The following is a 23,496-nucleotide window of genomic DNA, read 5'->3' as shown; positions in this document are numbered from 1 at the left end:
ACTGTGCCAGCACAGAAAACATCTCCCATCGTCTTCTAGACGTTGCACAGATGTCTGCCAAGTGTTTGGCAGGAAGAAAAGAAAAGTTGTCCAAAACAGCTTCCGATCGAATGTTCATGTGATTGGAAAAGTCAGGACAGTGCAAAAGTTCTGTTTTCTAATAGTTGGCAAGGTGCGCACACAATCCCAGTGTTGTACAGCTTGCTTCTTCACCTTCCCGAAGCTGCCGCTCTCTCCGGCTCCCGGAGCCGAAGATGCGACTTCTTCGCGCAAAGACGATTGTGCCCCTCACAGTGCTCTCCTTAGCGCGGCTTCTGCCGAAGGACGCCCGGGAGCGGCTCTTAGCTCCAGACAGCATCCTACCTTCGTCTTTAGCGCCTCTTCTCATCTACATTTCGGCAAAAAGCTTTTCCACTATGTCTGGCTCGGAAAAACTGTGCCAGCACAGAAAACATCTCCCATCGTGTTCTAGACGTTGCACGGATTTCTGCCAAGTGTTTGGCAGGAAGAAAAAAAAAGTTGTCCAAAACAGCTTCCAATCGAATGTTCATGTGACTGGAAAAGTCAGTAGAGTGCAAAAGTACTGTATTCTAATAGTTGGCAAGGTGCGCACACAATCTCAGTGTTGTACAGCTTGCTTCTTTACCTTTTCCAAGTTGCCGCTCTACCCGGCTCCCGGAGCCGAAGAAGCGGCTTCTTCGCGCAAAGACGATTGTGCCGCTCACAGTGCTCTCCTTAGCGCAGCTTCTGCCGAAAGACGCCCCGGAGCGGCTCTTAGCTCCGGACAGCATCCTACCTTCGTCTTTAGCGCCTCTTCTCATTTACATCTCGGCAAAAAGCTTTTCCACTATGTCTGGCTAGGAAAAACTGTGCCAGCACAGAAAACATCTCCCATCGTGTTCTAGACGTTGCACGGATGTCTGCCAAGTGTTTGGCAGGAAGAAAAGTAAAGTTGTCCAAAACAGCTTCCAATCGAACGTTCATGTGATTGGAAAAGTCAGGAGAGTGCAAAAGTACTGTTTTGTATCAGTTGGCAAGGTGCGCACACAATCCCAGTGTTGTACAGCTTGCTTCTTCACCTTTCCGAAGCTGAGCTCTCCCCGGATCCCGGAGCCGAAGAAGGGGCTTCTTCGCGCAAAGACGATTGTGCCGCTCACAGTGCTCTCCTTAGCGCGGCTTCTGCCGAAAGACGCCCGGGAGCGGCTCTTAGCCCCGGACAGCATCCTACCTTCGTCTTTAGCGCCTCTTCTCATCTACATCTCGGCAAAAAGCTTTTCCACTATGTCTGGCTCGGAAAAACTGTGCCAGCACAGAAAACATCTCCCATCGTTTTCTAGACGTTGCACGGATGTCTGCCAAGTGTTTGGCAGGAAGAAAAGAAAAGTTGTCCAAAACAGCTTCCAATCGAACGTTCATGTGATTGGAAAAGTCAGGAGAGTGCAAAAGTACTGTTTTCTAATAGTTGGCAAGGTGCGCACACAATCCCAGTGTTGTACAGCTTGCTTCTTCACCTTCCCGAAGCTGCCGCTCTCTCCGGCTCCCGGAGCCGAAGATGCGGCTTCTTCGCGCAAAGACGATTGTGCCGCTCACAGTGCTCTCCTTAGCGCGGCTTCTGCCGAAGGACGCCCGGGAGCGGCTCTTAGCTCCGGACAGCATCCTACCTTCGTCTTTAGCGCCTCTTCTCATCTACATTTCGGCAAAAAGCTTTTCCACTATGTCTGGCTAGGAAAAACTGTGCCAGCACAGAAAACATCTCCCATCGTGTTCTAGACGTTGCACAGATGTCTGCCAAGTGTTTGGCAGGAAGAAAAGAAAAGTTGTCCAAAACAGCTTCCAATCGAACGTTCATGTGATTGGAAAAGTCAGGAGAGTGCAAAAGTACTGTTTTCTAATAGTTGGCAAGGTGCGCACACAATCCCAGTGTTGTACAGCTTGCTTCTTCACCTTCCCGAAGCTGCCGCTCTCTCCGGCTCCCGGAGTCGAAGATGCGGCTTCTTCGCGCAAAGACGATTGTGCCGCTCACAGTGCTCTCCTTAGCGCGGCTTCTGCCGAAGGACGCCCGGGAGCGGCTCTTAGCTCCGGACAGCATCCTACCTTCGTCTTTAGCGCCTCTTCTCATCTACATTTCGGCAAAAAGCTTTTCCACTATGTCTGGCTCGGAAAAACTGTGCCAGCACAGAAAACATCTCCCATCGTGTTCTAGACGTTGCACAGATGTCTGCCAAGTGTTTGGCAGGAAGAAAAGAAAAGTTGTCCAAAACAGCTTCCAATCGAACGTTCATGTGATTGGAAAAGTCAGGAGAGTGCAAAAGTACTGTTTTCTAATAGTTGGCAAGGTGCGCACCCAATCCCAGTGTTGTACAGCTTGCTTCTTCACCTTCCCGAAGCTGCCGCTCTCTCCGGCTCCCGGAGCCGAAGATGCGGCTTCTTCGCGCAAAGACGATTGTGCCCCTCACAGTGCTCTCCTTAGCGCGGCTTCTGCCGAAGGACGCCCGGGAGCGGCTCTTAGCTCCGGACAGCATCCTACCTTCGTCTTTAGCGCCTCTTCTCATCTACATTTCGGCAAAAAGCTTTTCCACTATGTCTGGCTAGGAAAAACTGTGCCAGCACAGAAAACATCTCCCATCGTGTTCTAGACGTTGCACAGATGTCTGCCAAGTGTTTGGCAGGAAGAAAAGAAAAGTTGTCCAAAACAGCTTCCAATCGAACGTTCATGTGATTGGAAAAGTCAGGAGAGTGCAAATGTACTGTTTTCTAATAGTTGGCAAGGTGCGCACACAATCCCAGTGTTGTACAGCTTGCTTCTTCACCTTCCCGAAGCTGCCGCTCTCTCCGGCTCCCGGAGCCGAAGATGCGGCTTCTTCGCGCAAAGACGATTGTGCCGCTCACAGTGCTCTCCTTAGCGCGGCTTCTGCCGAAGGACGCCCGGGAGCGGCTCTTAGCTCCGGACAGCATCCTACCTTCGTCTTTAGCGCCTCTTCTCATCTACATTTCGGCAAAAAGCTTTTCCACTATGTCTGGCTCGGAAAAACTGTGCCAGCACAGAAAACATCTCCCATCGTGTTCTAGACGTTGCACAGATGTCTGCCAAGTGTTTGGCAGGAAGAAAAGAAAAGTTGTCCAAAACAGCTTCCAATCGAACGTTCATGTGATTGGAAAAGTCAGGAGAGTGCAAAAGTACTGTTTTCTAATAGTTGGCAAGGTGCGCACCCAATCCCAGTGTTGTACAGCTTGCTTCTTCACCTTCCCGAAGCTGCCGCTCTCTCCGGCTCCCGGAGCCGAAGATGCGGCTTCTTCGCGCAAAGACGATTGTGCCCCTCACAGTGCTCTCCTTAGCGCGGCTTCTGCCGAAAGACGCCCGGGAGCGGCTCTTAGCTCCGGACAGCATCCTACCTTCGTCTTTAGCGCCTCTTCTCATCTACATCTCGGCAAAAAGCTTTTCCACTATGTCTGGCTAGGAAAAACTCTGCCAGCACCGAAAACATCTCCCATCGTGTTCTAGACGTTGCACGGATATCTGCCAAGTGTTTGGAAGGAAGAAAAGAAAAGTTGTCCAAAACAGCTTCCAATCGAACGTTCATGTGATTGGAAAAGTCAGGAGAGTGCAAAAGTACTGTTTTGTATCAGTTGGCAAGGTGCGCACACAATCCCAGTGTTGTACAGCTTGCTTCTTCACCTTCCCGAAGCTGCCGCTCTCTCCGGCTCCCGGAGCCGAAGATGCGGCTTCTTCGCGCAAAGACGATTGTGCCCCTCACAGTGCTCTCCTTAGCGCGGCTTCTGCCGAAGGACGCCCGGGAGCGGCTCTTAGCTCCGGACAGCATCCTACCTTCGTCTTTAGCGCCTCTTCTCATCTACATCTCGGCAAAAAGCTTTTCCACTATGTCTGGCTAGGAAAAACTGTGCCAGCACAGAAAACATCTCCCATTGTGTTCTAGACGTTGCACGGATCTCTGCCAAGTGTTTGGCAGGAAGAAAAGAAAAGTTGTCCAAAACAGCTTCCAATCGAATGTTCATGTGATTGGAAAAGTCAAGAGAGTGCAAAAGTACTCTTTTGTATCAGTTGGCAAGGTGCGCACACAATCCCAGTGTTGTACAGCTTGCTTCTTCACCTTCCCGAAGCTGCCGCTCTCTCCGGCTCCCGGAGCCGAAGAAGCGGCATCTTCACGCAAAGACGATTGTGTCGCTCACAGTGCTCTCCTTAGCGCGGCTTCTGCCGAAAGACGCCCGGGAGCGGCTCTTAGCTCCGGACAGCATCCTACCTTCGTCTTTAGCGCCTCTTCTCATCTACATTTCGGCAAAAAGCTTTTCCACTATGTCTGGCTCGGAAAAACTGTGCCAGCACAGAAAACATCTCCCATCGTGTTCTAGACGTTGCACGGATTTCTGCCAAGTGTTTGGCAGGAAGAAAAGAAAAGTTGTCCAAAACAGCTTCCAATCGAATGTTCATGTGACTGGAAAAGTCAGGAGAGTGCTAAGGTACTTTTTTCTGTGAGTTGGCAAGGTGCGCACACAATCCCAGTGTTGTACAGCTTGCTTCTTCACCTTTCCGAAGCTGCTGCTCTCCCCGGATCCCGGAGCCGAAGAAGGGGCTTCTTCGCGCAAAGACGATTGTGCCGCTCACAGTGCTCTCCTTAGCGCGGCTTCTGCCGAAAGACGCCCGGGAGCGGCTCTTAGCTCCGGACAGCATCCTACCTTCGTCTTTAGCGCCTCTTCTCATTTACATCTCGGCAAAAAGCTTTTCCACTATGTCTGGCTAGGAAAAACTGTGCCAGCACAGAAAACATCTCCCATCGTGTTCTAGACGTTGCACGGATGTCTGCCAAGTGTTTGGCAGGAAGAAAAGTAAAGTTGTCCAAAACAGCTTCCAATCGAACGTTCATGTGATTGGAAAAGTCAGGAGAGTGCAAAAGTACTGTTTTGTATCAGTTGGCAAGGTGCGCACACAATCCCAGTGTTGTACAGCTTGCTTCTTCACCTTCCCGAAGCTGCCGCTCTCTCCGGATCCCGGCGCCGAAGATGCGGCTTCTTCGCGCAAAGACGATTGTGCCGCTCACAGTGCTCTTCTTAGCGCGGCTTCTGCCGAAAGACGCCCGGGAGCGGCTCTTAGCTCCGGACAGCATCCTACCTTCGTCTTTAGCGCCTCTTCTCATCTACATTTCGGCAAAAAGCTTTTCCACTATGTCTGGCTCGGAAAAACTGTGCCAGCACAGAAAACATCTCCCATCGTGTTTTAGAAGTTGCAGAGATGTCTGCCAAGTGTTTGGCAGGAAGAAAAGAAAAGTTGTCCAAAACAGCTTCCAATCGAACGTTCATGTGATTGGAAAAGTCAGGAGAGTGCAAAAGTTCTGTTTTCTAATAGTTGGCAAGGTGCGCACACAATCCCAGTGTTGTTCAGCTTGCTTCTTCACCTTCCCGAAGCTGCCGCTCTCTCCGGCTCCCGGAGCCGAAGATGCGGCTTCTTCGCGCAAAGACGATTGTGCCGCTCACAGTGCTCTCCTTAGCGCGGCTTCTGCCGAAGGACGCCCGGGAGCGGCTCTTAGCTCCAGACAGCATCCTACCTTCGTCTTTAGCGCCTCTTCTCATCTACATCTCGGCAAAAAGCTTTTCCACTATGTCTGGCTAGGAAAAACTGTGCCAGCACAGAAAACATCTCCCATCGCGTTCTAGACGTTGCACAGATGTCTGCCAAGTGTTTGGCAGGAAGAAAAGAAAAGTTGTCCAAAACAGCTTCCAATCGAACGTTCATGTGATTGGAAAAGTCAGGAGAGTGCAAAAGTACTGTTTTCTAATAGTTGACATGGTGCGCACACAATCCCAGTGTTGTACAGCTTGCTTCTTCACCTTCCCGAAGCTGCCGCTCTCTCCGGCTCCCGGAGCCGAAGATGCGGCTTCTTCGCGCAAAGACGATTGTGCCGCTCACAGTGCTCTCCTTAGCGCGGCTTCTGCCGAAAGACGCCCGGGAGCGGCTCTTAGCTCCGGACAGCATCCTACCTTCGTCTTTAGCGCCTCTTCTCATCTACATCTCGGCAAGAAGCTTTTCCACTATGCCTGGCTAGGAAAAACTGTGCCAGCACAGAAAACATCTCCCATCGTGTTCTAGACGTTGCACGGATGTCTGCCAAGTGTTTGGCAGGAAGAAAAGAAAAATTGTCCAAAACAGCTTCCAATCGAATGTTCATGTGACTGGAAAAGTCAGGAGAGTGCTAAGGTACTTTTTTCTGTGAGTTGGCAAGGTGCGCACACAATCCCAGTGTTGTACAGCTTGCTTCTTCACCTTTCCGAAGCTGAGCTCTCCCCGGATCCCGGAGCCGAAGAAGGGGCTTCTTCGCGCAAAGACGATTGTGCCGCTCACAGTGCTCTCCTTAGCGCGGCTTCTGCCGAAGGACGCCCGGGAGCGGCTCTTAGCTCCGGACAGCATCCTACCTTCGTCTTTAGCGCCTCTTCTCATCTACATTTCGGCAAAAAGCTTTTCCACTATGTCTGGCTAGGAAAAACTGTGCCAGCACAGAAAACATCTCCCATCGTGTTCTAGACGTTGCACAGATGTCTGCCAAGTGTTTGGCAGGAAGAAAAGAAAAGTTGTCCAAAACAGCTTCCAATCGAACGTTCATGTGATTGGAAAAGTCAGGAGAGTGCAAAAGTACTGTTTTCTAATAGTTGGCAAGGTGCGCACACAATCCCAGTGTTGTACAGCTTGCTTCTTCACCTTCCCGAAGCTGCCGCTCTCTCCGGCTCCCGGAGCCGAAGATGCGGCTTCTTCGCGCAAAGACGATTGTGCCGCTCACAGTGCTCTCCTTAGCGCGGCTTCTGCCGAAGGACGCCCGGGAGCGGCTCTTAGCTCCGGACAGCATCCTACCTTCGTCTTTAGCGCCTCTTCTCATCTACATTTCGGCAAAAAGCTTTTCCACTATGTCTGGCTCGGAAAAACTGTGCCAGCACAGAAAACATCTCCCATCGTGTTCTAGACGTTGCACAGATGTCTGCCAAGTGTTTGGCAGGAAGAAAAGAAAAGTTGTCCAAAACAGCTTCCAATCGAACGTTCATGTGATTGGAAAAGTCAGGAGAGTGCAAAAGTACTGTTTTCTAATAGTTGGCAAGGTGCGCACCAAATCCCAGTGTTGTACAGCTTGCTTCTTCACCTTCCCGAAGCTGCCGCTCTCTCCGGCTCCCGGAGCCGAAGATGCGGCTTCTTCGCGCAAAGACGATTGTGACCCTCACAGTGCTCTCCTTAGCGCGGCTTCTGCCGAAAGACGCCCGGGAGCGGCTCTTAGCTCCGGACAGCATCCTACCTTTGTCTTTAGCGCCTCTTCTCATCTACATCTCGGCAAAAAGCTTTTCCACTATGTCTGGCTAGGAAAAACTCTGCCAGCACAGAAAACATCTCCCATCGTGTTCTAGACGTTGCACGGATATCTGCCAAGTGTTTGGAAGGAAGAAAAGAAAAGTTGTCCAAAACAGCTTCCAATCGAACGTTCATGTGATTGGAAAAGTCAGGAGAGTGCAAAAGTACTGTTTTGTATCAGTTGGCAAGGTGCGCACACAATCCCAGTGTTGTACAGCTTGCTTCTTCACCTTCCCGAAGCTGCCGCTCTCTCCGGCTCCCGGAGCCGAAGATGCGGCTTCTTCGCGCAAAGACGATTGTGCCCCTCACAGTGCTCTCCTTAGCGCGGCTTCTGCCGAAGGACGCCCGGGAGCGGCTCTTAGCTCCGGACAGCATCCTACCTTCGTCTTTAGCGCCTCTTCTCATCTACATCTCGGCAAAAAGCTTTTCCACTATGTCTGGCTAGGAAAAACTGTGCCAGCACAGAAAACATCTCCCATCGTGTTCTAGACGTTGCACGGATGTCTGCCAAGTGTTTGGCAGAAAGAAAAGAAAAGTTGTCCAAAACAGCTTCCAATCGAATGTTCATGTGATTGGAAAAGTCAAGAGAGTGCAAAAGTACTCTTTTGTATCAGTTGGCAAGGTGCGCACACAATCCCAGTGTTGTACAGCTTGCTTCTTCACCTTCCCGAAGCTGCCGCTCTCTCCGGCTCCCGGAGCCGAAGAAGCGGCATCTTCGCGCAAAGACGATTGTGTCGCTCACAGTGCTCTCCTTAGCGCGGCTTCTGCCGAAAGACGCCCGGGAGCGGCTCTTAGCTCCGGACAGCATCCTACCTTCGTCTTTAGCGCCTCTTCTCATCTACATTTCGGCAAAAAGCTTTTCCACTATGTCTGGCTCGGAAAAACTGTGCCAGCACAGAAAACATCTCCCATCGTGTTCTAGACGTTGCACGGATTTCTGCCAAGTGTTTGGCAGGAAGAAAAGAAAAGTTGTCCAAAACAGCTTCCAATCGAATGTTCATGTGACTGGAAAAGTCAGGAGAGTGCTAAGGTACTTTTTTCTGTGAGTTGGCAAGGTGCGCACACAATCCCAGTGTTGTACAGCTTGCTTCTTCATTTTTCCGAAGCTGCTGCTCTCCCCGGATCCCGGAGCCGAAGAAGGGGCTTCTTCGCGCAAAGACGATTGTGCCGCTCACAGTGCTCTCCTTAGCGCGGCTTCTGCCGAAAGACGCCCGGGAGCGGCTCTTAGCTCCGGACAGCATCCTACCTTCGTCTTTAGCGCCTCTTCTCATCTACATCTCGGCAAAAAGCTTTTCCACTATGTCTGGCTCGGAAAAACTGTGCCAGCACAGAAAACATCTCCCATCGTTTTCTAGACGTTGCACGGATGTCTGCCAAGTGTTTGGCAGGAAGAAAAGAAAAGTTGTCCAAAACAGCTTCCAATCGAACGTTCATGTGACTGGAAAAGTCAGGAGAGTGCAAAAGTACTGTTTTCTAATAGTTGGCAAGGTGCGCACACAATCCCAGTGTTGTACAGCTTGCTTCTTTACCTTTTCCAAGTTGCCGCTCTACCCGGCTCCCGGAGCCGAAGAAGCGGCTTCTTCCCGCAAAGACGATTGTGCCGCTCACAGTGCTCTCCTTAGTGCGGCTTCTGCCGAAAGACGCTTGGGAGCAGCTCTTAGCTCCGGACAGCATCCTACCTTCATCTTTAGCGCCTCTTCTCATCTACATCTCGGCAAAAAGCTTTTCCACTATGTCTGGCTAGGAAAAACTGTGCCAGCACAGAAAACATCTCCCATCGTGTTCTAGACGTTGCACAGATGTCTGCCAAGTGTTTGGCAGGAAGAAAAGAAAAGTTGTCCAAAACAGCTTCCAATCGAACGTTCATGTGATTGGAAAAGTCAGGAGAGTGCAAAAGTACTGTTTTCTAATAGTCGGCAAGGTGCGCACACAATCCCAGTGTTGTACAGCTTGCTTCTTCACCTTCCCGAAGCTGCCGCTCTCTCCGGCTCCCGGAGCCGTAGATGCGGCTTCTTCGCGCAAAGACGATTGTGCCGCTCACAGTGCTCTCCTTAGCGCGGCTTCTGCCGAAGGACGCCCGGGAGCGGCTCTTAGCTCCGGACAGCATCCTACCTTCGTCTTTAGCGCCTCTTCTCATCTACATTTCGGCAAAAAGCATTTCCACTATGTCTGGCTCGGAAAAACTGTGCCAGCACAGAAAACATCTCCCATCGTGTTCCAAACATTGCACAGATGTCTGCCAAGTGTTTGGCAGGAAGAAAAGAAAAGTTGTCCAAAACAGCTTCCAATTGAACGTTCATGTGATTGGAAAAGTCAGGAGAGTGCAAAAGTACTGTTTTGTATCAGTTGGCAAGGTGCGCACACAATCCCAGTGTTGTACAGCTTGCTTCTTCACCTTCCCGAAGCTGCCGCTCTCTCCGGCTCCCGGAGCCGAAGATGCGGCTTCTTCGCACAAAGACGATTGTGGCGCACACAGTGCTCTCCTTAGCGCAGCTTCTGCCGAAAGACGCCCGGGAGCGGCTCTTAGCTCCACACAGCATCCTACCTTCGTCTTTAGCACCTCTTCTCATCTACATCTCGGCAAAAAGCTTTTCCACTATGTCTGGCTCGGAAAAACTGTGCCAGCACAGAAAACATCTCCCATCGTGTTCTAGACGTTGCACGGATTTCTGACAAGTGTTTTGCAGGAAGAAAAGAAAAGTTGTCCAAAACAGCTTCCAATCGAATGTTCATGTGACTGGAAAAGTCAGGAGAGTGCAAAAGTACTGTTTTCTAATAGTTGGCAAGGTGCGCACACAATCCCAGTGTTGTACAGCTTGCTTCTTCACCTTCCCGAAGCTGCCGCTCTCTCCGGCTCCCGGAGCCGAAGATGCGGCTTCTTCGCGCAAAGACGATTGTGCCGCTCACAGTGCTCTCCTTAGCGCGGCTTCTGCCGAAAGACGCCCGGGAGCGGCTCTTAGCTCCGGACAGCATCCTACCTTCGTCTTTAGCGCCTCTTCTCATCTACATCTCGGCAAAAAGCTTTTCCACTATGTCTGGCTAGGAAAAACTGTGCCAGCACAGAAAACATCTCCCATCGTGTTCTAGACGTTGCACGGATGTCTGCCAAGTGTTTTGCAGGAAGAAAGGAAAAGCTGCCCAAAACAGCTTCCAATCGAACGTTCATGTGATTGGAAAAGTCAGGAGAGTGCAACAGTACTGTTTTCTAATAGTTGGCAAGGTGCGCACACAATCCCAGTGTTGTACAGCTTGCTTCTTCACCTTCCCGAAGCTGCCGCTCTCTCCGGCTCCCAGAGCTGAAGAAGCGGCTTCTTTGCGCAAAGACGATTGTGCCGCTCACAGTGCTCTCCTTAGCGCGGCTTCTGCCGAAGGACGCCCGGGAGCGGCTCTTAGCTCCGGACAGCATCCTACCTTCGTCTTTAGCGCCTCTTCTCATCTACATTTCGGCAAAAAGCTTTTCCACTATGTCTGGCTCGGAAAAACTGTGCCAGCACAGAAAACATCTCCCATCGTGTTCTAGACGTTGCACAGATGTCTGCCAAGTGTTTGGCAGGAAGAAAAGAAAAGTTGTCCAAAACAGCTTCCAATCGAACGTTCATGTGATTGGAAAAGTCAGGAGAGTGCAAAAGTACTGTTTTCTAATAGTTGGCAAGGTGCGCACACAATCCCAGTGTTGTACAGCTTGCTTCTTTACCTCTTCCAAGTTGCCGCTCTACCCGGCTCCCGGAGCCGAAGAAGCGGCTTCTTCGCGCAAAGACGATTGTGCCGCTCACAGTGCTCTCCTTAGTGCGGCTTCTGCCGAAAGACGCCCGGGAGCGGCTCTTAGCTCCGGACAGCATCCTACCTTCGTCTTTAGCGCCTCTTCTCATCTACATTTCGGCAAAAAGCTTTTCCACTATGTCTGGCTCGGAAAAACTGTGCCAGCACAGAAAACATCTCCCATCGTGTTCTAGACGTTGCACAGATGTCTGCCAAGTGTTTGGCAGGAAGAAAAGAAAAGTTGTCCAAAACAGCTTCCAATCGAACGTTCATGTGATTGGAAAAGTCAGGAGAGTGCAAAAGTACTGTTTTCTAATAGTTGGCAAGGTGCGCACACAATCCCAGTGTTGTACAGCTTGCTTCTTTACCTCTTCCAAGTTGCCGCTCTACCCGGCTCCCGGAGCCGAAGAAGCGGCTTCTTCGCGCAAAGACGATTGTGCCGCTCACAGTGCTCTCCTTAGTGCGGCTTCTGCCGAAAGACGCTTGGGAGCAGCTCTTAGCTCCGGACAGCATCCTACCTTCATCTTTAGCGCCTCTTCTCATCTACATCTCGGCAAAAAGCTTTTCCACTATGTCTGGCTAGGAAAAACTGTGCCAGCACAGAAAACATCTCCCATCGTGTTCTAGACGTTGCACGGATTTCTGCCAAGTGTTTGGCAGGAAGAAAAAAAAAGTTGTCCAAAACAGCTTCCAATCGAATGTTCATGTGACTGGAAAAGTCAGGAGAGTGCAAAAGTACTGTTTTCTAATAGTTGGCAAGGTGCGCACACAATCCCAGTGTTGTACAGCTTGCTTCTTTACCTTTTCCAAGTTGCCGCTCTACCCGGCTCCCGGAGCCGAAGAAGCGGCTTCTTCCCGCAAAGACGATTGTGCCGCTCACAGTGCTCTCCTTAGTGCGGCTTCTGCCGAAAGACGCCCGGGAGCAGCTCTTAGGTCCGGACAGCATCCTACCTTCATCTTTAGCGCCTCTTCTCATCTACATCTCGGCAAAAAGCTTTTCCACTATGTCTGGCTAGGAAAAACTGTGCCAGCACAGAAAACATCTCCCATCGTGTTCTAGACGTTGCACAGATGTCTGCCAAGTGTTTGGCAGGAAGAAAAGAAAAGTTGTCCAAAACAGCTTCCAATCGAACGTTCATGTGATTGGAAAAGTCAGGAGAGTGCAAAAGTACTGTTTTCTAATAGTCGGCAAGGTGCGCACACAATCCCAGTGTTGTACAGCTTGCTTCTTCACCTTCCCGAAGCTGCCGCTCTCTCCGGCTCCCTGAGCCGAAGATGCGGCTTCTTCGCGCAAAGACGATTGTGCCGCTCACAGTGCTCTCCTTAGCGCGGCTTCTGCCGAAAGACGCCCGGGAGCGGCTCTTAGCTCTGGACAGCATCCTACCTTCGTCTTTAGCGCCTCTTCTCATCTACATCTCGGCAAAAAGCTTTTCCACTATGTCTGGCTAGGAAAAACTGTGCCAGCACAGAAAACATCTCCCATCGTGTTCTAGACGTTGCACGGATATCTGCCAAGTGTTTGGAAGGAAGAAAAGAAAAGTTGTCCAAAACAGCTTCCAATCGAACGTTCATATGATTGGAAAAGTCAGGAGAGTGCAAAAGTACTGTTTTCTATCAGTTGGCAAGGTGCGCACACAATCCCAGTGTTGTACAACTTGCTTCTTCACCTTCCCGAAGCTGCCGCTCTCTCCGGCTCCCGGAGCCGAAGAAGCGGCTTCTTCGCGCAAAGACGATTGTGCCGCTCACAGTGCTCTCCTTAGCGCGGCTTCTGCCGAAGGACGCCCGGGAGCAGCTCTTAGCTCCGGACAGCATCCTACCTTCGTCTTTAGCGCCTCTTCTCATCTACATTTCGGCAAAAAGCTTTTCCACTATGTCTGGCTCGGAAAAACTGTGCCAGCACAGAAAACATCTCCCATCGTCTTCTAGACGTTGCACGGATTTCTGCCAAGTGTTTGGCAGGAAGAAAAGAAAAGTTGTCCAAAACAGCTTCCAATCGAATGTTCATGTGATTGGAAAAGTCAAGAGAGTGCAAAAGTACTCTTTTGTATCAGTTGGCAAGGTGCGCACACAATCCCAGTGTTGTACAGCTTGCTTCTTCACCTTTCCGAAGCTGCTTCTCTCCCCGGATCCCGGAGCCGAAGAAGGGGCTTCTTCGCGCAAAGACGATTGTGCCGCTCACAGTGCTCTCCTTAGCGCGGCTTCTGCCGAAAGACGCCCGGGAGCGGCTCTTATCTCCGGACAGCATCCTACCTTCGTCTTTAGCGCCTCTTCTCATCTACATCTCGGCAAAAAGCTTTTCCACTATGCCTGGCTAGGAAAAACTGTGCCAGCACAGAAAACATCTCCCATCGTCTTCTAGACGTTGCACAGATGTCTGCCAAGTGTTTGGCAGGAAGAAAAGAAAAGTTGTCCAAAACAGCTTCCGATCGAATGTTCATGTGATTGGAAAAGTCAGGACAGTGCAAAAGTTCTGTTTTCTAATAGTTGGCAAGGTGCGCACACAATCCCAGTGTTGTACAGCTTGCTTCTTCACCTTCCCGAAGCTGCCGCTCTCTCCGGCTCCCGGAGCCGAAGATGCGGCTTCTTCGCGCAAAGACGATTGTGCCGCTCACAGTGCTCTCCTTAGCGCGGCTTCTGCCGAAGGACGCCCGGGAGCGGCTCTTAGCTCCAGACAGCATCCTACCTTCGTCTTTAGCGCCTCTTCTCATTTACATCTCGGCAAAAAGCTTTTCCACTATGTCTGGCTAGGAAAAACTGTGCCAGCACAGAAAACATCTCCCATTGTGGTCTAGACGTTGCACGGATGTCTGCCAAGTGTTTGGCAGGAAGAAAAGTAAAGTTGTCCAAAACAGCTTCCAATCGAACGTTCATGTGATTGGAAAAGTCAGGAGAGTGCAAAAGTACTGTTTTGTATCAGTTGGCAAGGTGCGCACACAATCCCAGTGTTGTACAGCTTGCTTCTTCACCTTCCCGAAGCTGCCGCTCTCTCCGGCTCCCGGCGCCGAAGATGCGGCTTCTTCGCGCAAAGACGATTGTGCCGCTCACAGTGCTCTTCTTAGCGCGGCTTCAGCCGAAAGACGCCCGGGAGCGGCTCTTAGCTCCGGACAGCATCCTACCTTCGTCTTTAGCGCCTCTTCTCATCTACATTTCGGCAAAAAGCTTTTCCACTATGTCTGGCTCGGAAAAACTGTGCCAGCACAGAAAACATCTCCCATCGTGTTTTAGAAGTTGCAGAGATGTCTGCCAAGTGTTTGGCAGGAAGAAAAGAAAAGTTGTCCAAAACAGCTTCCAATCGAACGTTCATGTGATTGGAAAAGTCAGGAGAGTGCAAAAGTACTGTTTTCTAATAGTTGGCAAGGTGCGCACACAATCCCAGTGTTGTACAGCTTGCTTCTTCACCTTCCAGAAGCTGCCGCTCTCTCCGGCTCCCGGAGCTAAAGAAGCGGCTTCTTTGCGCAAAGACGATTGTGCCGCACACAGTGCTCTCCTTAGCGCGGCTTCTGCCGAAAGACGCCCGGGAGCGGCTCTTAGCTCCAGACAGCATCCTACCTTCGTCTTTAGCGCCTCTTCTCATCTACATCTCGGCAAAAAGCTTTTCCACTATGTCTGGCTCGGAAAAACTGTGCCAGCACAGAAAACATCTCCCATCGTGTTCTAGACGTTGCACGGATGTCTGCCAAGCGTTTGGCAGGAAGTAAAGTTGTCCAAAACAGCTTCCAAAAGTACTGTTTTCTCATAGTTGGCAAGGTGCGCACACAATCCCAGTGTTGTACAGCTTGCTTCTTCACCTTCCCGAAGCTGCCGCTCTCTCCGGCTCCCGGAGCCGAAGATGCGGCTTCTTCGCGCAAAGACGATTGTGCCGCTCACAACGCTCTCCTTAGTGCGGCTTCTGCCGAAGGACGCCCGGGAGCGGCTCTTAGCTCCGGACAGCATCCTCCCTTCGTCTTTAGCGCCTCTTCTCATCTACATCTCGGCAAAAAGCTTTTCCACTATGTCTGGCTCGGAAAAACTGTGCCAGCACAGAAAAAATCCCCCATCATGTTCTAGACGTTGCACGGATTTCTGCCAAGTGTTTGGCAGGAAGAAAAAAAAAGTTGTCCAAAACAGCTTCCAATCGAACGTTCATGTGACTGGAAAAGTCAGGAGAGTGCAAAAGTACTGTTTTCTAATAGTTGGCAAGGTGCGCACACAATCCCAGTGTTGTACAGCTTGCTTCTTTACCTTTTCCAAGTTGCCGCTCTACCCGGCTCCCGGAGCCGAAGATGCGGCTTGTTCCCGCAAAGACGATTGTGCCGCTCACAGTGCTCTCCTTAGCGCGGCTTCTGCCGAAAGACGCCCGGGAGCGTCTCTTAGATCCGGACAGCATCCTACCTTCATCTTTAGCGCCTCTTCTCATCTACATCTCGGCAAAAAGCTTTTCCACTATGTCTGGCTAGGAAAAACTGTGCCAGCACAGAAAACATCTCCCATCGCGTTCTAGACGTTGCACGGATGTCTGCCAAGTGTTTGGCAGGAAGAAAAGAAAAGTTGTCCAAAACAGCTTCCAATCGAACGTTCATGTGATTGGAAAAGTCAGGAGAGTGCAAAAGTACTGTTTTCTAATAGTTGACAAGGTGCGCACACAATCCCAGTGTTGTACAGCTTGCTTCTTCACCTTCCCGAAGCTGCCGCTCTCTCCGGCTCCCGGAGCCGAAGATGCGGCTTCTTCGCGCAAAGACGATTGTGCCGCTCACAGTGCTCTCCTTAGCGCGGCTTCTGCCGAAAGACGCCCGGGAGCGGCTCTTAGCTCCGGACAGCATCCTACCTTCGTCTTTAGCGCCTCTTCTCATCTACAGCTCGGCAAAAAGCTTTTCCACTATGTCTGGCTAGGAAAAACTGTGCCAGCACAGAAAACATCTCCCATCGTGTTCTAGACGTTGCACGGATATCTGCCAAGTGTTTGGCAGGAAGAAAAGAAAAGTTGTCCAAAACAGCTTCCAATCGAACGTTCATGTGATTGGAAAAGTCAGGAGAGTGCAAAAGTACTGTTTTCTAATAGTTGGCAAGGTGCGCACACAATCCCAGTGTTGTACAGCTTGCTTCTTCACCTTCCAGAAGCTGCCGCTCTCTCCGGCTCCCGGAGCTAAAGAAGCGGCTTCTTTGCGCAAAGACGATTGTGCCGCACACAGTGCTCTCCTTAGCGCGGCTTCTGCCGAAAGACGCCCGGGAGCGGCTCTTAGCTCCAGACAGCATCCTACCTTCGTCTTTAGCGCCTCTTCTCATCTACATCTCGGCAAAAAGCTTTTCCACTATGTCTGGCTCGGAAAAACTGTGCCAGCACAGAAAACATCTCCCATCGTGTTCTAGACGTTGCACGGATGTCTGCCAAGCGTTTGGCAGGAAGTAAAGTTGTCCAAAACAGCTTCCAAAAGTACTGTTTTCTCATAGTTGGCAAGGTGCGCACACAATCCCAGTGTTGTACAGCTTGCTTCTTCACCTTCCCGAAGCTGCCGCTCTCTCCGGCTCCCGGAGCCGAAGATGCGGCTTCTTCGCGCAAAGACGATTGTGCCGCTCACAGCGCTCTCCTTAGTGCGGCTTCTGCCGAAGGACGCCCGGGAGCGGCTCTTAGCTCCGGACAGCATCCTCCCTTCGTCTTTAGCGCCTCTTCTCATCTACATCTCGGCAAAAAGCTTTTCCACTATGTCTGGCTCGGAAAAACTGTGCCAGCACAGAAAAAATCCCCCATCATGTTCTAGACGTTGCACGGATTTCTGCCAAGTGTTTGGCAGGAAGAAAAAAAAAGTTGTCCAAAACAGCTTCCAATCGAACGTTCATGTGACTGGAAAAGTCAGGAGAGTGCAAAAGTACTGTTTTCTAATAGTTGGCAAGGTGCGCACACAATCCCAGTGTTGTACAGCTTGCTTCTTTACCTTTTCCAAGTTGCCGCTCTACCCGGCTCCCGGAGCCGAAGATGCGGCTTGTTCCCGCAAAGACGATTGTGCCGCTCACAGTGCTCTCCTTAGCGCGGCTTCTGCCGAAAGACGCCCGGGAGCGTCTCTTAGATCCGGACAGCATCCTACCTTCATCTTTAGCGCCTCTTCTCATCTACATCTCGGCAAAAAGCTTTTCCACTATGTCTGGCTAGGAAAAACTGTGCCAGCACAGAAAACATCTCCCATCGCGTTCTAGACGTTGCACGGATGTCTGCCAAGTGTTTGGCAGGAAGAAAAGAAAAGTTGTCCAAAACAGCTTCCAATCGAACGTTCATGTGATTGGAAAAGTCAGGAGAGTGCAAAAGTACTGTTTTCTAATAGTTGACAAGGTGCGCACACAATCCCAGTGTTGTACAGCTTGCTTCTTCACCTTCCCGAAGCTGCCGCTCTCTCCGGCTCCCGGAGCCGAAGATGCGGCTTCTTCGCGCAAAGACGATTGTGCCGCTCACAGTGCTCTCCTTAGCGCGGCTTCTGCCGAAAGACGCCCGGGAGCGGCTCTTAGCTCCGGACAGCATCCTACCTTCGTCTTTAGCGCCTCTTCTCATCTACAGCTCGGCAAAAAGCTTTTCCACTATGTCTGGCTAGGAAAAACTGTGCCAGCACAGAAAACATCTCCCATCGTGTTCTAGACGTTGCACGGATATCTGCCAAGTGTTTGGAAGGAAGAAAAGAAAAGTTGTCCAAAACAGCTTCCAATCGAACGTTCATGTGATTGGAAAAGTCAGGAGAGTGCAAAAGTACTGTTTTGTATCAGTTGGCAAGGTGCGCACACAATCCCAGTGTTGTACAGCTTGCTTCTTCACCTTCCCGAAGCTGCCGCTCTCTCTGGCTCCCGGAGCCGAAGATGCGGCTTCTTCGCGCAAAGACGATTGTGCCGCTCACAGTGCTCTCCTTAGCGCGGCTTCTGCCGAAAGACGTCCGGGAGCGGCTCTTAGCTCCGGACAGCATCCTACCTTCGTCTTTAGCGCCTCTTCTCATCTACATCTCGGCAAAAAGCTTTTCCACTATGTCTGGCTAGGAAAAACTGTGCCAGCACAGAAAACATCTCCCATCGTGTTCTAGACGTTGCACGGATATCTGCCAAGTGTTTGGAAGGAAGAAAAGAAAAGTTGTCCAAAACAGCTTCCAATCGAACGTTCATGTGATTGGAAAAGTCAGGAGAGTGCAAAAGTACTGTTTTGTATCAGTTGGCAAGGTGCGCACACAATCCCAGTGTTGTACAGCTTGCTTCTTCACCTTCCCGAAGCTGCCGCTCTCTCCGGCTCCCGGAGCCGAAGAAGCGGCATCTTCGCGCAAAGACGATTGTGTCGCTCACAGTGCTCTCCTTAGCGCGGCTTCTGCCGAAGGACGCCCGGGAGCGGCTCTTAGCTCCGGACAGCATCCTACCTTCGTCTTTAGCGCCTCTTCTCATCTACATTTCGGCAAAAAGCTTTTCCACTATGTCTGGCTCGGAAAAACTGTGCCAGCACAGAAAACATCTCCCATCGTGTTCTAGACGTTGCACGGATGTCTGCCAAGTGTTTGGCAGGAAGAAAAGAAAAGTTGTCCAAAACAGCTTCCAATCGAATGTTCATGTGATTGGAAAAGTCAGGAGAGTGCAAAGGTACTGTTTTCTGTGAGTTGGCAAGGTGCGCACACAATCCCAGTGTTGTACAGCTTGCTTCTTCACCTTTCCGAAGCTGCTTCTCTCCCCGGATCCCGGAGCCGAAGAAGGGGCTTCTTCGCGCAAAGACGATTGTGCCGCTCACAGTGCTCTCCTTAGCGCGGCTTCTGCCGAAAGACGCCCGGGAGCGGCTCTTAGCTCCGGACAGCATCCTACCTTCGTCTTTAGCGCCTCTTCTCATCTACATCTCGGCAAAATGCTTTTCCACTATGCCTGGCTAGGAAAAACTGTGCCAGCACAGAAAACATCTCCCATCGTCTTCTAGACGTTGCACAGATGTCTGCCAAGTGTTTGGCAGGAAGAAAAGAAAAGTTGTCCAAAACAGCTTCCGATCGAATGTTCATGTGATTGGAAAAGTCAGGACAGTGCAAAAGTTCTGTTTTCTAATAGTTGGCAAGGTGCGCACACAATCCCAGTGTTGTACAGCTTGCTTCTTCACCTTCCCGAAGCTGCCGCTCTCTCCGGCTCCCGGAGCCGAAGATGCGGCTTCTTCGCGCAAAGACGATTGTGCCGCTCACAGTGCTCTCCTTAGCGCGGCTTCTGCCGAAGGACGCCCGGGAGCAGCTCTTAGCTGCGGACAGCATCCTACCTTCGTCTTTAGCGCCTCTTCTCATCTACATCTCGGCAAAAAGCTTTTCCACTATGTCTGGCTAGGAAAAACTGTGCCAGCACAGAAAACATCTCCCATCGTGTTCTAGACGTTGCACGGATGTCTGCCAAGTGTTTGGCAGGAAGAAAAGAAAAGTTGTCCAAAACAGCTTCCAATCGAACGTTCATGTGATTGGAAAAGTCAGGAGAGTGCAAAAGTACTGTTTTCTAATAGTTGGCAAGGTGCGCACACAATCCCAGTGTTGTACAGCTTGCTTCTTCACCTTCCCGAAGCTGCCGCTCTTTCCAGCTCCCGGAGCCGATGATGCGGCTTCTTCGCGCAAAGACGATTGTGCCGCTCACAGTGCTCTCCTTAGCGCGGCTTCTGCCGAAGGACGCCCGGGAGCGGCTCTTAGCTCCGGACAGCATCCTACCTTCGTCTTTAGCGCCTCTTCTCATCTACATTTCGGCAAAAAGCTTTTCCACTATGTCTGGCTCGGAAAAACTGTGCCAGCACAGAAAACATCTCCCATCGTGTTCTAGACGTTGCACAGATGTCTGCCAAGTGTTTGGCAGGAAGAAAAGAAAAGTTGTCCAAAACAGCTTCCGATCGAATGTTCATGTGATTGGAAAAGTCAGTACAGTGCAAAAGTACTGTTTTCTAATAGTTGGCAAGGTGCGCACACAATCCCAGTGTTGTACAGCTTGCTTCTTTACCTTTTCCAAGTTCCCGCTCTACCCGGCTCCCGGAGCCGAAGAAGCGGCTGCTTCCCGCAAAGACGATTGTGCCGCTCACAGTGCTCTCCTTAGTGCGGCTTCTGCCGAAAGACGCCCGGGAGCAGCTCTTAGCTCCGGACAGCATCCTACCTTCATCTTTAGCGCCTCTTCTCATCTACAGCTCGGCAAAAAGCTTTTCCACTATGTCTGGCTAGGAAAAACTGTGCCAGCACAGAAAACATCTCCCATCGTGTTCTAGACGTTGCACGGATATCTGCCAAGTGTTTGGAAGGAAGAAAAGAAAAGTTGTCCAAAACAGCTTCCAATCGAATGTTCATGTGATTGGAAAAGTCAGGAGAGTGCAAAGGTACTGTTTTCTGTGAGTTGGCAAGGTGCGCACACAATCCCAGTGTTGTACAGCTTGCTTCTTCACCTTCCCTAAGCTGCCGCTCTCTCCGGCTCCCGGAGCCGAAGATGCGGCTTCTTCGCGCAAAGACGATTGTGCCGCTCACAGTGCTCTCCTTAGCGCGGCTTCTGCCGAAGGACGCCCGGGAGCAGCTCTTAGCTGCGGACAGCATCCTACCTTCGTCTTTAGCGCCTCTTCTCATCTACATCTCGGCAAAAAGCTTTTCCACTATGTCTGGCTAGGAAAAACTGTGCCAGCACAGAAAACATCTCCCATCGTGTTCTAGACGTTGCACGGATGTCTGCCAAGTGTTTGGCAGGAAGAAAAGAAAAGTTGTCCAAAACAGCTTCCAATCGAACGTTCATGTGATTGGAAAAGTCAGGAGAGTGCAAAAGTACTGTTTTCTAATAGTTGGCAAGGTGCGCACACAATCCCAGTGTTGTACAGCTTGCTTCTTCACCTTCCCGAAGCTGCCGCTCTTTCCAGCTCCCGGAGCCGATGATGCGGCTTCTTCGCGCAAAGACGATTGTGCCGCTCACAGTGCTCTCCTTAGCGCGGCTTCTGCCGAAGGACGCCCGGGAGCGGCTCTTAGCTCCGGACAGCATCCTACCTTCGTCTTTAGCGCCTCTTCTCATCTACATTTCGGCAAAAAGCTTTTCCACTATGTCTGGCTCGGAAAAACTGTGCCAGCACAGAAAACATCTCCCATCGTGTTCTAGACGTTGCACAGATGTCTGCCAAGTGTTTGGCAGGAAGAAAAGAAAAGTTGTCCAAAACAGCTTCCGATCGAATGTTCATGTGATTGGAAAAGTCAGTACAGTGCAAAAGTACTGTTTTCTAATAGTTGGCAAGGTGCGCACACAATCCCAGTGTTGTACAGCTTGCTTCTTTACCTTTTCCAAGTTCCCGCTCTACCCGGCTCCCGGAGCCGAAGAAGCGGCTGCTTCCCGCAAAGACGATTGTGCCGCTCACAGTGCTCTCCTTAGTGCGGCTTCTGCCGAAAGACGCCCGGGAGCAGCTCTTAGCTCCGGACAGCATCCTACCTTCATCTTTAGCGCCTCTTCTCATCTACATTTCGGCAAAAAGCTTTTCCACTATGTCTGGCTAGGAAAAACTGTGCCAGCACAGAAAACATCTCCCATCGTGTTCTAGACTTTGCACAGATGTCTGCCAAGTGTTTGGCAGGAAGAAAAGAAAAGTTGTCCAAAACAGCTTCCAATCGAACGTTCATGTGATTGGAAAAGTCAGGAGAGTGCAAAAGTACTGTTTTCTAATAGTCGGCAAGGTGCGCACACAATCCCAGTGTTGTACAGCTTGCTTCTTCACCTTCCCGAAGCTGCCGCTCTCTCCGGCTCCCTGAGCCGAAGATGCGGCTTCTTCGCGCAAAGACGATTGTGCCGCTCACAGTGCTCTCCTTAGCGCGGCTTCTGCCGAAAGACGCCCGGGAGCGGCTCTTAGCTCTGGACAGCATCCTACCTTCGTCTTTAGCGCCTCTTCTCATCTACATCTCGGCAAAAAGCTTTTCCACTATGTCTGGCTAGGAAAAACTGTGCCAGCACAGAAAACATCTCCCATCGTGTTCTAGACGTTGCACGGATATCTGCCAAGTGTTTGGAAGGAAGAAAAGAAAAGTTGTCCAAAACAGCTTCCAATCGAATGTTCATATGATTGGAAAAGTCAGGAGAGTGCAAAAGTACTGTTTTCTATCAGTTGGCAAGGTGCGCACACAATCCCAGTGTTGTACAGCTTGCTTCTTCACCTTCCCTAAGCTGCCGCTCTCTCCGGCTCCCGGAGCCGAAGATGCGGCTTCTTCGCGCAAAGACGATTGTGCCGCTCACAGTGCTCTCCTTAGCGCGGCTTCTGCCGAAAGACGCCCGGGAGCGGCTCTTAGCTCCGGACAGCATCCTACCTTCGTCTTTAGCGCCTCTTCTCATCTACATTTCGGCAAAAATCTTTTCCACTATGTCTGGCTCGGAAAAACTGTGCCAGCACAGAAAACATCTCCCATCGTGTTCTAGACGTTGCACGGATTTCTGCCAAGTGTTTGGCAGGAAGAAAAGAAAAGTTGTCCAAAACAGCTTCCAATCGAATGTTCATGTGATTGGAAAAGTCAGGAGAGTGCAAAGGTACTGTTTTCTGTGAGTTGGCAAGGTGCGCACACAATCCCAGTGTTGTACAGCTTGCTTCTTCACCTTTCCGAAGCTGCTTCTCTCCCCGGATCCCGGAGCCGAAGAAGGGGCTTCTTCGCGCAAAGACGATTGTGCCGCTCACAGTGCTCTCCTTAGCGCGGCTTCTGCCGAAGGACGCCCGGGAGCGGCTCTTAGCTCCGGACAGCATCCTACCTTCGTCTTTAGCGCCTCTTCTCATCTACATCTCGGCAAAAAGCTTTTCCACTATGCCTGGCTAGGAAAAACTGTGCCAGCACAGAAAACATCTCCCATCGTCTTCTAGACGTTGCACAGATGTCTGCCAAGTGTTTGGCAGGAAGAAAAGAAAAGTTGTCCAAAACAGCTTCCGATCGAATGTTCATGTGATTGGAAAAGTCAGGACAGTGCAAAAGTTCTGTTTTCTAATAGTTGGCAAGGTGCGCACACAATCCCAGTGTTGTACAGCTTGCTTCTTTACCTTTTCAAAGTTGCCGCTCTACCCGGCTCCCGGAGCCGAAGAAGCGGCTTCTTCGCGCAAAGACGATTGTGTCGCTCACAGTGCTCTCCTTAGCGCGGCTTCTGCCGAAAGACGCCCCGGAGCGGCTCTTAGCTCCGGACAGCATCCTACCTTCGTCTTTAGCGCCTCTTCTCATTTACATCTCGGCAAAAAGCTTTTCCACTATGTCTGGCTAGGAAAAACTGTGCCAGCACAGAAAACATCTCCCATCGTGTTCTAGACGTTGCACGGATGTCTGCCAAGTGTTTGGCAGGAAGAAAAGTAAAGTTGTCCAAAACAGCTTCCAATCGAACGTTCATGTGATTGGAAAAGTCAGGAGAGTGCAAAAGTACTGTTTTGTATCAGTTGGCAAGGTGCGCACACAATCCCAGTGTTGTACAGCTTG

This window comes from Melospiza georgiana, chromosome W, assembly GCF_028018845.1.
Source record: "Melospiza georgiana isolate bMelGeo1 chromosome W, bMelGeo1.pri, whole genome shotgun sequence".
NCBI lineage: Eukaryota > Metazoa > Chordata > Aves > Passeriformes > Passerellidae > Melospiza > Melospiza georgiana.
This window is presented reverse-complemented; position numbering follows the sequence as displayed.